At 45.1% G+C, this 14,341-nt stretch overlaps 1 protein-coding gene across 8 annotated transcripts in view; it reads left to right on the forward strand.

The window, feature by feature from the left end:
* Positions 1-876: 876 nt before the first annotated feature.
* The window catches only part of LOC5569294, a 78,458-nt gene continuing 64,993 nt past the window's right edge, over positions 877-14,341 (forward strand). For 4 of the 8 annotated variants that reach the window (XM_021849406.1, XM_001658376.2, XM_021849411.1 and 1 more), the window contains exon 1: positions 877-1,352. The gene's annotated coding sequence lies outside the window, so the exon portion shown is untranslated. The other 4 variants (XM_021849407.1, XM_021849408.1, XM_021849409.1 and 1 more) reach the window with 4 other exon arrangements.

Raw genomic sequence — 14,341 nt, forward strand, 5'->3', positions numbered from 1 at the left:
GGTATAAAGACGTTTGGCATAATTATATGAAAAACTGAGTAGACATTTGGCATAATGGTCATTAGGCATCCCACTATAGTTTTGTTTTAGATGTTTTTTTGTAAACGGTCCAAATGTTGTCGTTTCAAAACAACCCGGGCAATATGCCCCTTCTGTTGAAAAAAGTTCCACAGAGTTGTAGAAATGTTTTCAAGGAATATTCCACCACCTGCTAAGCTTAAAAGCGTCCATTAGCAGTCGTCTTCCGGTAAAAGTTTTTGTAAAAAGTATAATAGTAAAGAATGGGCTTCATTCACCCTGAGGCTTGCTTATCAGAAGCAAAATTTTAAACCAAAAACCTGATTTTTTATATTTTGAATTTCTATTGATTGTTTTTACTTCTCAAAGGACATATTTGTGTAACATATTTTTTCGGCTGATATTGAAGATGTGTAATCATATCTACGTGCAAAAGAAGCCGTAATCCAGTGTAAATGAAGAGGGGCGTATTACACCGAGTTACCCTACTTTACAAATCATCCGTTTGAATTTCCTGACTATTTTTTGTAGTAATAAATATGAATGACAACATATATATTACAAAATTCCAAACCGCAGACAATCTGCCAGCACTGTCTCCTCGAAGCGCGTACAAAAATCACCCACATCATCCATCGAGCGTGCAGCCAGCAGGACCATTTGCACGACACTTTCCCGCACTAACACTGTCGTGATTGAAGTAGGTATGTAAGGGATAGACAACTCGTAACGGCTGCCGGCATCGGCAGCTGTAAGTGGGGTGTGGGGTGGGTGTTGCTGGGTGGTGGGTGGCCGTTTTCCACTTTTCAGCCAATTTTCTCGGTCGAGGTTTCCCAGCGCGACTGGCAGTTTTCCTTCAATCTTTGCCGCGTGCGGTTCGTTGATCGGTGTTGTGCCTTCTCGTCGTTGTCGTCTCTTTCGGTTTCGGTGTGTGTATTCTATCTCTCTCTCCCTTTCACACACTCGAGCGGATTTTCCACCTTTGGGTGGCTGTGGAGTGGAACGGTGATGTCGTCGCGGTGTAAAATCTTCTACTCCTACGCTTTCGTCTAGGAGGAGTGCTGATGCCATTCGTGGATCTATTTTCTATCCCCACAACATCATCTCACAGTATTTCGGAAAACGGAGCAGAATCTCAAAATAAATGCACCCACGTTATCGAATTGTGATTTGAGACGAACCGGTTGTTCCGGACCCAAAAGTCGTTGGAGCCATCTTTCCAGCGGGAGGAATACTTTATACTTTTCGAATCGACTCCGGTGGAATTTCTGGTGAGATAACCGAAGAGCGCCAGAAGAAAGAAAGAAGTGAATGCAAGTGCTGCAATAAATAACGTAGGAAAAATAATGCTTTGGGGTGGAAAAATAACGAAAAATTGACGGAAAGCAAGTGTAAATGAGTTCGGTGAGCTTCTACACGGACGGGATGTGCACGGAGTCTGTCGAGATGAAAAAAAGTGGTCCATTAATATATAACGGAAAGAGTCGGGAAAATTCCTGCCTCTGTTCGCACTGCTATCGACTACTGCACTGTGGGCCTTGTGGGAGGAAAATCAGAAGTGAAGAATAGTAAAATTGGCTTTCCTGTAAGTCGTGTAAATGGTGATTATATATAGGTCCATTTAAAGAATAGAAGGGACTTATTCGATCAGTGTAAAAAAGCCATTTTTAGTGAATAATACTCTACTTCATAAAAAGTTCCAAGAGTTTTCAGCTGACCAATAATTAATCATGAATATTATACAAATTTAAACATGATTTCGACCAACTGATATCAGGAAAATTATCGTACAGACTAAACATTTGGAGATCATGCAGTGGGATTTGCTATTTGAATTTGAGAAAATGAAACTCTATTAAAGGATTCACTAAATTTAAAATGGTTATTCAACAATTGACTTTTTCTTATTTAATTTATCTAGAATAAGGTTAATTTTACATCTTAGTAATACGTACGGGAAGGTGGAGAGTTTTCAATAAGTAACTTCAATAAGTAACTTGCGTATTTTTAGCTTTTATGTTTATATGGCAATCAAACTAAACAACTAACAAATATTGGAGACGAACTAGCCACGGGCTGAAAATCTCGTTATGAAGCTAATAATTATAATAATAACTAGCAAAGATATATGGACTTCTCATCTCCATGTAATGTGATTACTCTAGATGATGATACTTTACGCTTAGGTGATCGAACAAAATCACAACCAACAGTTGGATCACTACTGAGACCAGAGTAAGTCAAGAGAACCTAGAGTCAATCGGAAAAAAAACAAGGGTGATTGGAGAATAAGTCAAAATAGAAATGAGAATTTCCAGGATTAGTCCAGAATAAGTCGAAATCAAAAATAAATCCAGGATGGGTCAAGGGATAGTTGATAGAATAAATACGGAGTTATGCAAAAAAAGAGTGTGAGTTCAGATTAAATGAAGAGTTAATCAAATTAGTATAAAGTATAATTAGAGAGTAATTTAGAAAAGAGTGGATAGTTACTCGAGATTCAGTCGAAAGTGTGTGTAGTACGAGTTGAGTGAAATGAAAGTCAAGAGTTAGTGGAGATTACGCAGAAAGTAATATAAAAGATATTTTCTTCGAATTGATAGATAAGAAAACTATGTAAGTTATTTTGAACAACTTCTTCTGTTATTTATTTTATTTCCTTCATTCAAATTTGTCATAATGAAGATGGAAGTGGTTAAGAAATGTCTCTTGGAATTGACACTTGGAATTTTAATTGTCGAAACCGAAGAATTTGAAAAGAGTACATTGACACTTATCATGCGTTGATGATGGATTCTTTCTCCTATTTTGCATCGCTGCCGGTTGCCCCTGGTGAAAAACTGCATTCAGATGAGTAAAATGCATCGGAAGGGAAATGCACTTGCTGCCTATCATCATAAGATATACAAGGACGTGTGTGTGGGTGTTATTTCCTAGCTGGTAGTAGTTGGTTTGATTGTGTGGAATAAGAGCGCGAAAAGTGTCGGGAGGGACTGAGAAGAACGTGCTGCCTGGTGATAAAAATGCTTATATCATTCCTTTTAAGGTATCATTGCAAAGGAATGTTCTCAAGGTGCAACTAAAAAAATAGGAAGTGTTACAGAACAACTGTGAGTTTTAAGCGATTCTTAAAGATAGAAATGCTTGGAAGTGATGATGTTTCGAAACATCGTAGTTCAATTGATTATCGTCAGAATTTTCATATTTCAACTTCAATACCCACCAAATATCCCTCCTAGATTTACAGAACATACAGTTGAGTTAGTGCTAGAACATGTTTTAAAACATAACATAAAAGAGAAAAATCCCATCAAAGCTTAGAGGTAAATCAAAAGATATCAGTGCTCATCAAAAAGACTCTGAAAGTTACGAATAATACTATCGCAATGCGAAGAGATAACAACTCAAGGAAAAACAAGGGACCTTGTAGAATAAACATTTAAAGCATTATTTTGGTAGTCATCATTAATTGGACGAATTTATATCATTGGATTTCACTCGGTTGGAGCTCTAGATGGTACAAAGTCCCATAATCGAATTTACAGCTAACGGGTGTTCAGTAAAAAAAGAGAATGATTTCAATACCTTTCCGTAATTGAAGTAAAGAGCGTATTTTTTTTCTCTCCAAGAAAATTGCTCTCTGGATTCTCTGAAAATGGGTGGCGTATCTCTTTTCGCTCAGGTGCTGTCAGTTCAATCGAAGATGGCGTTGGAACTGTAAGCAAGCACTCCACGAGCGTGCTGTCCGGTTTTACGGTTTCACCGTACGTGCCGAAAGAAACGAACTAAAAAAACTTGCCCCAGTGCCGTCCCATTGAGGATTTTTTTTTGGCTCCCTAATTTCCCCAGTGCACAAAAAAAAATGATGGATGAAGGATACGGAGCAGCTGATCACGAGGATCCGGAAGATGGATCTACTGCCGTTCAGTGCTCTTGTGAGAGCATAGCGACTAAGTTGCGTATCAGGTATCAGAAGGCCGGCTCCAAAGGCACGTTCCCCACCAGTTGGGAGATTTGTGCCATCGCCATATTTGAGCCTATTTCATCATCTACCCGATGGGAGAGGAAAGGGAAGGGAAAGATGGGAGAAAATAGGAGTGGGGTCCCTTGAAGAGGGAAGATCGCATAAGCGAAATGAGAGCATGTAGCTCCATACCACAATGGGTTCGAACAGCGCCCTAAAAAGGGCACTGAAAAACGCATGAGCGTAAAGAGAGCCTATAGCTCATTACCACAGCGGGTTAAGAATAACAGAATATCCTGAAGATTCAGGCTTCTGAATTCAGTTTCACTTAATAAGTGTTTACCAAGTAATTGGAATCGCATTTGCGCAAAAACTGGACAGTTACATATCAGGTGATACGAAGTTCCATAATCGGAGTCACAACTATCACACACAAATGAGTCAGCACGCTGAATATTTGCCATGTGATAGTTGAGTCGGCAGTGGCCTGTCAACGCTCTGACCAAGAGACTGCAATTCTGCTTTGACAGATTTGTTAAATACTTCGCCACTCTTGGAGATGGCTCAGTAATGTACAATTTTGTTTGAAGACATGACATGACTCCAAACTATTCCAATATTGCTTGTGCTGAGTTGCCGCCCAAGAATTTATCTGAAGCTTCACCCAGCACTTCGAAATTGGAATAGCCGGCTCAGGGCCAATGAAGTCATGCGATGCTCCATCGCGAGCTAGCTCATCAGCCAATTCATTTCCAACGATGGAAGAATGGCCAGGTACCCATACAAGGTTTACGGAGTTAACTGAATTCAGTTCCACAATTTGAGTTCGACATGCGATAAAAAGCTTTGACCTTGAGTTGGCCGAAGCGAGAGCTTTTATAGCAGCTTGACTATCTGAACAGAAGTATATGACTTTACCCATTACGCGCTGTTTAAGTGCTGATTGCACTCCACACATAAGGGCAAATATTTCCGCCTGAAAAACGGTGCAGTTTTTACCAAGTGAGTAAAACTGATTCAGCCTTAGCTCACGAGAATATACTCCTGCACCAGCTCTACCTTCAAGAAGGGAGCCATCAGTGTAACATACTATATTGTTTGATATACTTCTTTCCAAATAGCCAGACGTCCACTCTTCCCGTGAAGGGAATTGTGTGATAAATGTCCTGTAAGGAAAGTGACAAGCAATTGTGAGATCACTTGGAGCAAGGACAATTTTGTCCCAATTCACCAAAAGTGGAAACAACGAAGTGTGTGTAGATCTACGATTCACTGGATTTTTCTCCAGTAGATCCAGTACCCATAAACGGTAAGAGCAAGAAAGTGCTTCTTGTTTAAGATATATGTGTAGTGGCGCAACGTCGAAAAGGGCCTCGAGCGCTGCTGTGGGAGTTGTAGAGAACGCACCAGACATTGCCATCAAGCACATCCTTTGGAGATGGCCCAATTTTGATTGGATTGTTCTCACTTCGCCCTTTTGCCACCACACAAGACATCCATATGCCAATATTGGTCGAACAACTGTTGTGTAAATCCATTTGATATATTTGGGTTTGAGGCCCCAAGTTTTACCAAAGATACGCCGGCATTGACCGAAGGCCATGCAAGCTTTCTTGACTCTGAAATCAATGTAAGGTGTCCATGAAAGTTTGGAATCTAGAATGGCTCCGACATACTTTACTTGATCAGTCACATTAATCTCAGTGCTAAAAAGACGTAAAGGTCGAATTCCATCGCGGTTTCGTCTTTCCGTAAACAGAAAAATAGATGTTTTATTCGGATTAACCGAAAGGCCATATTGGCGACACCAACTCTCGACTACCTGAAGAGCACTTTGCATCAGGTCGAATAGGGTGCTTATGCACATACCAACTATCAGAGCTAGATAGTCGTCGGCAAATCCATATGTTGGAAAACCGCTATTATTAAGTTGCGTATCTGCTACGAGATTCCACAAAAGCGGTAACAAGACTCCCCCTTGGGGGCATCCGCAAACACTCAATTTTCGAATCGCTGCTTGACGCAATGTCGAGAAGAAATGTCGATTTTTGAGCATTTGATGAATCCAATTGGTAATCATTGTAGGTAGCCCATGGTTTCGTGCTGCTTCCAATATGGCATCGAAAGACACGTTATCAAAGGCACCCTCAATATCCAAGAAAACACCCAAGCAGGATTGCTTCTGAGCGAATGCTTTCTCGATATCGTATACAACTTTGTGTAAAAGAGTCACAGTGGACTTTCCAGATTGGTAAGCATGTTGATTCACATGAAGAGGCATGTTTGCCAAATAAACATCACGGATGTGATGATCGATAATGCGTTCCAGATATTTCAGAAGAAAAGAGGTCAGACTGATTGGTCTAAAACTCTTCGCTTCTTCATACAACGCACGTCCTCCTTTCGGGATAAACTTTACAGTAATATCACGCCAGGATCTAGGAATATACCCGGTAGCAAAATTGCTTACAAGTAGCTTTTTCAAAACATGTTTGATAAACTCAAACCCCTTTTGGAGCAGAACAGGATAAATCCCATCCGCTCCTGGAGATTTAAAAGGAGCAAAACTATTAAGTGCCCATTGAATCGATTCAGTAGTTACGATACTGCGAGCCGAGGCCAGAGACTCGTAACTACATGAAAAGACATTTGGTTCATCCGTAGATGCTATGTCCACACATCCGGGGAAGTGTGTATTGAATAAACATTCTAAAACTTCTTCATCGGAAGAAGTAAAGTCACCATTAGGTAAGCGAATTTCGTTCACTTGGAAATCCTTAGATTTTGCAAGGATTTTGTTCAGCCGACTGAATTCACTCAAACTGGAAACATTTGTACAAAATTTTTTCCAGCCAGATCGTTCAGCAGAACGAAGAGCCTTCTTGTAAGCCTTGCGAGCCGACTTGAACGACTCTGATCCAGCTGAACGGCGTCTGTTCCAACTCCTTCTACATTGTTTGCTGAGTCTAGTCAAATCGGAATTCCACCATGGGGTCCTTCTTGTAGTCTTTACAGACCGCAGAGGACATGCTTCTTCAAAAGCTTCCATAATGTAGGATGTTGTAGTATCAACGGCATCATCCAGATCACTTGGATTTTCAATGGACGGAGAATATCCATGAAATTTGGTCGCAACCAATTCAATATAGAGTTCCCAGTTTGTTGATCGGGGATTCCTACAACGCAAAGTCTGCGCAGTTACATTTGAATGTTCAAAGAAGATGTAGCGATGATCAGATAATGATTCCTCATCTGATACATGCCAATTCGTCAACTCGTGACTGATTCTATTCGAGCAGAGCGTTATGTCTAACACTTCTTCTCTATTAGAAACCATGAAGGTTGGGCGATTGCCTATGTTAAGTAATCCAAGGTCTGTACTACCTAAGTATTCCATCAGACTGGAGCCTCTCAAACTGATATTCGAGCTGCCCCAGATGATGTGATGAGCATTGGCATCACTGCCCACAATCAGCGGAAGGCCTTTTGTTACGCAGTGTACGACAACTCGTTTGAAGTCATCCGTTGGGGATGATTCATCATGTGGTAAATATACCGAACAACAGACGTATTTCCTTTTGAGGTCACCAACAGAAACATCAATTGTGACAGCACATACATCTCTTGTCGTCAACTCAGAAATGAGTGTAGCAACGATTGCTTTATTTACGAGCACGCATGCGCGATGCATGGAGCGCGAGTTTGCCATTTCAAGTTTGCTGAAAGTAGCAAAAACTGGGTCCACAAGGTTACCTATATAGAAGTTCCCTCTACGAAAGTAGGGTTCTTGTACTAGCGCCACTTGGGCTGCACCATTTTGCATGAGTCTGCAAAGATTGATCGTTGTTGTTCTTTTATGCTGAAGATTGATCTGAGCTAACCTAACCGTAGCCACTACCCAAACTAGGCAGGATTAAGCTTTTTGCAATCTCAGCACGAAAAAGACCAGCAACGAAAACACCAGATCGGTATCTATTTAAAGTCGCCAAAGGCGAAAGAGCACAGAATACACTGTGTAAAACGCATAATGCGAATCCATATAGGTGATAATTTAAATTAAATGTCAACATATTCATAATCCCACCCTTATTAAGCCTCAGGATAGAGACTGAAAAAGGGCAGCCGATTGTCTCGGAGAAACACAAGGTCACCTGCACGGTGTCTTTGTGGGGTAACTTTATTACAAAAAAATAGGTAAGTGTGAAATTTCGAACTAAAAACAATTAGACTTTGCTTTTCAATTTGCGACCAAAATCAAAATAATCGGTCGGGGGGTCCAGAACATTTTTTTTTTATTTTGTGTGAAGTATTCATGGATATGTGTTTTTTTTACCGACACACATTGCAATGCATTGCGTTGAATATAGATACGGGACAAACTGCAAGATCAAACCATTTGAACACCTTGGCTTGGAAGGTAAAGTTGTTCTTGCTCAAAAGAGCTGTAATAAGCATATATGACATATGATATACGCATAATTGCAAAACTGTCTCAAACGTCATTTTAGTTATTGTCCACGAAAAACCTTGAAAATCGTACTTAAATTGGTCATAATGATGTAAGAAGTTATTAGGAAATATTTTTAATAGGTAAAGATGCATCGATATCAAACCTCGAATTTTCAAGAGCTTGTTTGTAGATTTGTATCTTGAGAACCTGACAACCTTTTGCGTTGAACTCGCCACCAACGAGTGACCAGTGAGTTACCGGTTGTCTGCTTCTCTAGACTTGTGCTTTTGAAAATTCGAGGTTTGGCTTCTATGTATATTCACCCTTAAAACCATTGATAACCGAGTGTGTAGCTCGTTGTTATTAAGCAAATAAACGGACCAAAATAAAAACTGTCACCGCTGGGAGACAGAGGAGGATCTTCTCTTCGTCGTAGCATTGTGAAATAAAGTGTAAATCTATTCGTTTGCTCAATAATAACAAGCTATGGCTTTTAGGGCGAGATCATAAATTATGCGAGATTTCTCTTTTTACTCGTTACAAAAGTGATTTATCCGCCTTTCAAACAACACAATTTCAGTTATTCGAATTAACTAGTAGAGGGCTTCGCATGTGATAAACCTTGTTATAAGGCATGTAATATACTTGCCCCATGGTGCTGAAAAATACGATAATTTGGATGGTATTTGAGAAGTTTCAAATCTTATATTTTTTATGTTACTTTCTTTATGGCACAGTGCTTATGAAAAGATCAGAAACTAACATCATGAGGCTAAAATGGGTTTGGGATTTTTGTACTTGTTTGCAGTACTATAACCCCATATTAACCCCTCTACCGGAGGCCGTGTAGTTCCGGCGTATAGAATAGAACTACGGACGACCTGTTCCGGTGGTAAGAGTCCACCAAACGGGGTAACCCCAATTCAAGGTGTGATGCGAAAAACCGTGCTGAGGAATGAATGGTCGAAGGGGTGAAAAAGATGTTCGGCCGTTAACGGAGCCTGTGGGGCACCTGGGCACCCCTCACAGTATTTTGTCCCTTACCGCGTTAATGCAGGGCTCTGGCGTGGTGGACCTCTTTTCCCGTGCTACTCGTGGGATCCAATCATGAATACAAACTTAAACCAAAATCAAAATAATGGTAGTAGTGCAGGTAGTAGCAGTAGTAGGGAAGCGAACCCCTTCGCAAGAAGTGGGTTAGCTAGGTCTCCGTTGAGGAGAGCGGAAGCAGGAGGAGGCAGCAGTGCACGTAGTGCCAGTGCTGGAAACCATATTTCATCCCCGGCTAACGCATCGGGTGAGGTTATGGATGGAGCGTGGTTGATGAGGGCCATCAATAAAAGTAGAGATGGGCTCTGTGCGAAGGAAGTGGCTGCACAGCAGCTCGACTCCATAATTGACTTTGCGTCCTCGAAGTCTAACATCAGCAAGGACCTCAAGCAGGCCCTGTTCAGACTTCGTAAGTCGATGTTCGCGGCCAAGCAGAACCATGCTGAACCCATGGCGACTGTGGCTGCGGCAGAACCCGTGAAATTGAAGGTGCCGAAGTCTACCCAGACGGAGCCCTTCGTCTTCGCGGGTAGCCCCAAAAGTGCGGAAGCGAATGCTTACAACAAGCAATCGCAGAAGCGCGCGAGGCAGCCGTCAGGGGAGGAGTTACCCGGCGGCGCTCGCAAGGCCAGGCGGATATTAACCCCGAAAACCGGCAGAAGTGCCGGAAAATCGGACCCCAGCCAGGCGTCCCGGAAAGCCGAGAAGGGTGGGCCCGAAAAGGCTGGCCCCTCACGGAGTGATGGGAACAGGGGGTTGCGACCTTTGAGAGGTCCTCAATCACCACAGGTTAGGGCGGATCAGGGGGGGACGCCCCCTGGACAACCGTAGTGAGAAAGAAGAAGAAGGAGAAGCAGGAAGTTCAGGAGCGCAGGGATACCAGGCCTAAGAAAAGTAGGAGGGTAGGTGCCAAGCGCGAAAAGGGTGATGCGATCATCATCAAGACGGAAGAGTCCAAGTACTCGGAAGTCCTGAAGGCGATGCGCAGTGACGCGAAGCTCGCAGATCTTGGAGCCGACGTACGCAGTGTCAGACGCACTCGTACAGGTGAAATGATTCTCGAGCTTAAGCGCGACAAGGAGCGCAAGGGCGCCGCCTACAAAAGTTTGGCGGAAGAGGTCCTTGGCGAGGGTGTCGAAGTGAGGGCTCTGACGCAGTCAGTGACTCTGAAGGTGATGAACCTTGACGAGATCACCAACGCAGAAGAGCTCGTCACAGCACTGCGGCAACAGTGCGAGATTCAGGTGCCCACCGCTGCCGTTCAGCTACGGAAAGGTCCGGCAGGTACTCAGGTGGCCTTAGTACACCTACCTGTGGCGGACGCAAATAAGTCCGCTAAGGTAGGCAAGATCAAGGTTGGTTGGTCAGTATGCTCACTGAACATACATGAGCAACCGGTGATCTGCTTTAGGTGTAGGGAACCAGGACACAAGTCCTGGGGCTGTAAAGGCCCTGATAGGACCAAGTTGTGTAGGCGTTGTGGTGAGGAAGGTCATAAGGCACTAGGCTGCAAGAACCCTCCCAAGTGCTTGATTTGTTCCGGCAAGTCCGTGAACAACAATCATCCAACGGGAGGCTCAAGGTGCCCGACCTTCAAACGAGCCATTAACGAAAAGTCACAGTGCAGGTAACGCAGCTGAACCTGAACCACTGTGACGCAGCTCAGCAACTGCTGTACCAGGCAGTTGCTGAGTGGGGGACGGACATCGCCATCATATCGGACCCATACCGAGTACCCGCCGGCAACGGCAACTGGGTCGTGGATGGATCCGGAAAAATGGCGGCGATATGGACGACGGGTAAATACCCCGTCCAGGAGTTGGTGTCTACTACCTACGAGGGCTTCGTGATCGCCAAGGTAAACGGGGTCCTCTTTTGTAGCTGCTATGCGCCTCCGAGTTGGTCGACCGAGCGGTTCACGCAGATGCTGGACTGCATGACGACCGTGTTGACAGGGCGAAGGCCAGTAGTAATAGCGGGTGACTTCAATGCCTGGGCCGTGGAATGGGGAAGCCGCATCACGAACCAGCGAGGTCAAATCCTGCTAGAGGCACTGGCCGTGCTAGATGTCGATCTGGCTAATGTTGGTACCAAAAGTACCTTCAGCCGAAACGGAGCGGAGTCGATTATCGACGTTACTTTTTGTAGTCCTGGCCTAACGAGTAGTTCGAACTGGAGGGTAGACAATGCCTACACTCACAGCGACCACCTGGCGGTTCGCTACAGTATCGACTACAACAACAGCAGGCAGCGCGTAGAGGAAGCCGCTAGGTCACGGCCAAGCCCTCGTAGGTGGAAGACATCGTACTTCAATGACGAAGTACTTAGGGAGGCGCTCCGTCGTGAGCGTAACCTACTCGGCCTAAGCGGGGACGAACTGGTAGCGGTGCTTTCGCGTGCGTGCGATGCGACCATGCCTAGGAAAGTCCACCCTAGAAATGGGAGACCACCGACGTACTGGTGGACTCAAGCAATTGCGAACCTGCGCCGTGCCTGCCTACGGGCCAGGAGGCGGATGCAGCGAGCACGTACCGAGCAGGAGCGTGAAGAACGACGGGCGGTGTTCACCGCTGCCAAAGTCGCGCTGAAGTCCGAGATAAGGGCAAGCAAAAAGGCCTGCTTTGAGAGACTCTGTCAGAGTGCCAACGTGAACCCGTGGGGTGATGCCTATAGGATCGTTATGGCGAAGACAAGAGGTGCAATTGCTCCTACGGAGCAATCTCCACAGATGCTGGAGGGGATCATCGAGGGGCTCTTTCCGCGCCACAACCCTAGCCCATGGCCTCCTTTTGTAGGACAGCCGGGGATTGGGGCTGGCGATGAGGATAGAGTAACCGATGAGGAACTTGTAGGGATTGCAAAATCCCTAAGCATGGGGAAGGCACCAGGTCCGGACGGAGTTCCAAACCTGGCCCTCAAAGTCGCAATCTTGGAGGCTCCCGGTATGTTCAGATCTGCTATGCAGATATGCCTGGACGAGGGAGTATTTCCAGATGCGTGGAAGAGGCAGAGCCTGGTACTATTGCCAAAGGCGGGGAAACCACCTGGTGACCCGTCGGCGTATAGACCAATATGCTTGATTGACACGGCGGGGAAGGTGCTCGAGAAGATCATCCTCAACAGACTGTTGAGGTACACTGAGAGTGTAAATGGTCTCTCAAGCAACCAGTTCGGCTTCCGGAAAGGGAAGTCCACCGTAGACGCTATTCTGACGGTTAAGAAAACCGCTGAGATAGCACTCCAGCGTAAGAGGAGGGGGATTCGCTACTGCGCAGTAGTGACTCTGGATGTAAGGAACGCATTTAATAGTGCCAGTTGGGCGGCTATTGCCGATGCGCTCCTGCGTCTGGGGATACCCGAGTACCTGTACAAGATTCTCGGAAGTTACTTCCAGAATCGGGTATTAGTCTATGACACAGAGGTGGGTCGGAAGTGCTTTCACATAACCTCAGGAGTCCCGCAAGGTTCCATCCTGGGCCCGGTGTTATGGAATGTCATGTACGACGAGGTGTTGAGATTAAAATTCCCGGCGGGTGTGGTCATCGTTGGCTTTGCCGACGATATTACGCTGGAGGTCTACGGTGAATCGATCGAAGAAGTGGAATTGACTGCAGCCCACTCGATCGCAATTGTGGAGGAGTGGATGAGCTCCAGGAAACTGGAATTGGCTCACCACAAAACTGAGGCGGTTGTTGTCAACAACCGAAAGTCGGTGCAGCAAGCGGTGATCAGTGTAGGCGACTGCACGATCACTTCGAAGCGCTCCGTCAAACACTTGGGGTGATGATCGACGATAAGCTTACCTTCGGTAGCCACGTCGATTATGCCTGCAAGAGAGCCTCCACAGCTATTGTGGCACTGTCCCGGATGATGTCCAATAGCTCTGCGGTGTACGCCAGCAAGCGAAAGCTTCTGGCCAGTGTCGCCTCGTCCATACTGAGGTATGGTGGCCCGGCTTGGGGCACGGCCTTAAGTACCAAGAGCTACCGTAGCAAGCTAGAGAGTACTTATAGGCTAATGTGCCTGAGGGTTGCGAGCGCGTACCGTACCGTGTCACACGATGCACTCTGCGTCATCACCGGTATGGTGCCTATTGGTATCCTTATCATGGAAGACATAGAGTGCTTCGAAATGCGCGGCACAAGAGGCATACGCAGGACTGCCAGACTGGCCTCCATGGTCAAATGGCAGCGACTCAGTCGGTAGAGCATGAGACTCTTAATCTCAGGGTCGTGGGTTCGAGCCCCACGTTGGGCGCCAGAAATTTCGCCGAGAAAATTCAAACTATTAAGCGGTAATTGAACTGTTACTAAGCAGCACGGTAACTAGTGATTGAGTCGTATTGAGTGTTTTTAGGACTGAGCGTTATTTTGGAGGGCTATTCTACCAGACTTGAGTGAGTGATCATATTCAGGGTGAGTCGCTGATTGAATCTCCAGGGAAGCTGTTGCCAAATGGAGTGCGACGCTTCGGTTGGCTGCCTGGTCACGTTTTCTCCTCGGAGTTTCGAGATGTTGGACGGCCTGCAATCCTTGGGTTGGAAGTGAGGTGTGTGGTGGTTACTTCTTGCTGCGACGAGGATTCCTGTTTTAGTTGTTGGGCCTTCAAGTCAGCAGCAAGTGTTTTTTGTTGGCGATTCGCTCGTTGTCTGTCAGGAATCTGCTTACATAGCTTGAAAACTGGCGGATCATGTTGTTCTGTGTCTAGCAGGTTTATGTTCCGCGAGTGTGCAGCGACTCTTGTTGGATGTAGAGAATGATCGTTTCCGGATGAGGATTCTTCTGGCGCCCAACTAAAATCCGTAACTCAGATGTTGGAGACGCAATTGGCCCTAGATAAGATAGGATAAGATAGTATTG

The sequence above is a fragment of the Aedes aegypti genome, chromosome 3 (assembly GCF_002204515.2).
Source record: "Aedes aegypti strain LVP_AGWG chromosome 3, AaegL5.0 Primary Assembly, whole genome shotgun sequence".
NCBI classification, from domain to species: Eukaryota; Metazoa; Arthropoda; class Insecta; order Diptera; family Culicidae; genus Aedes; species Aedes aegypti.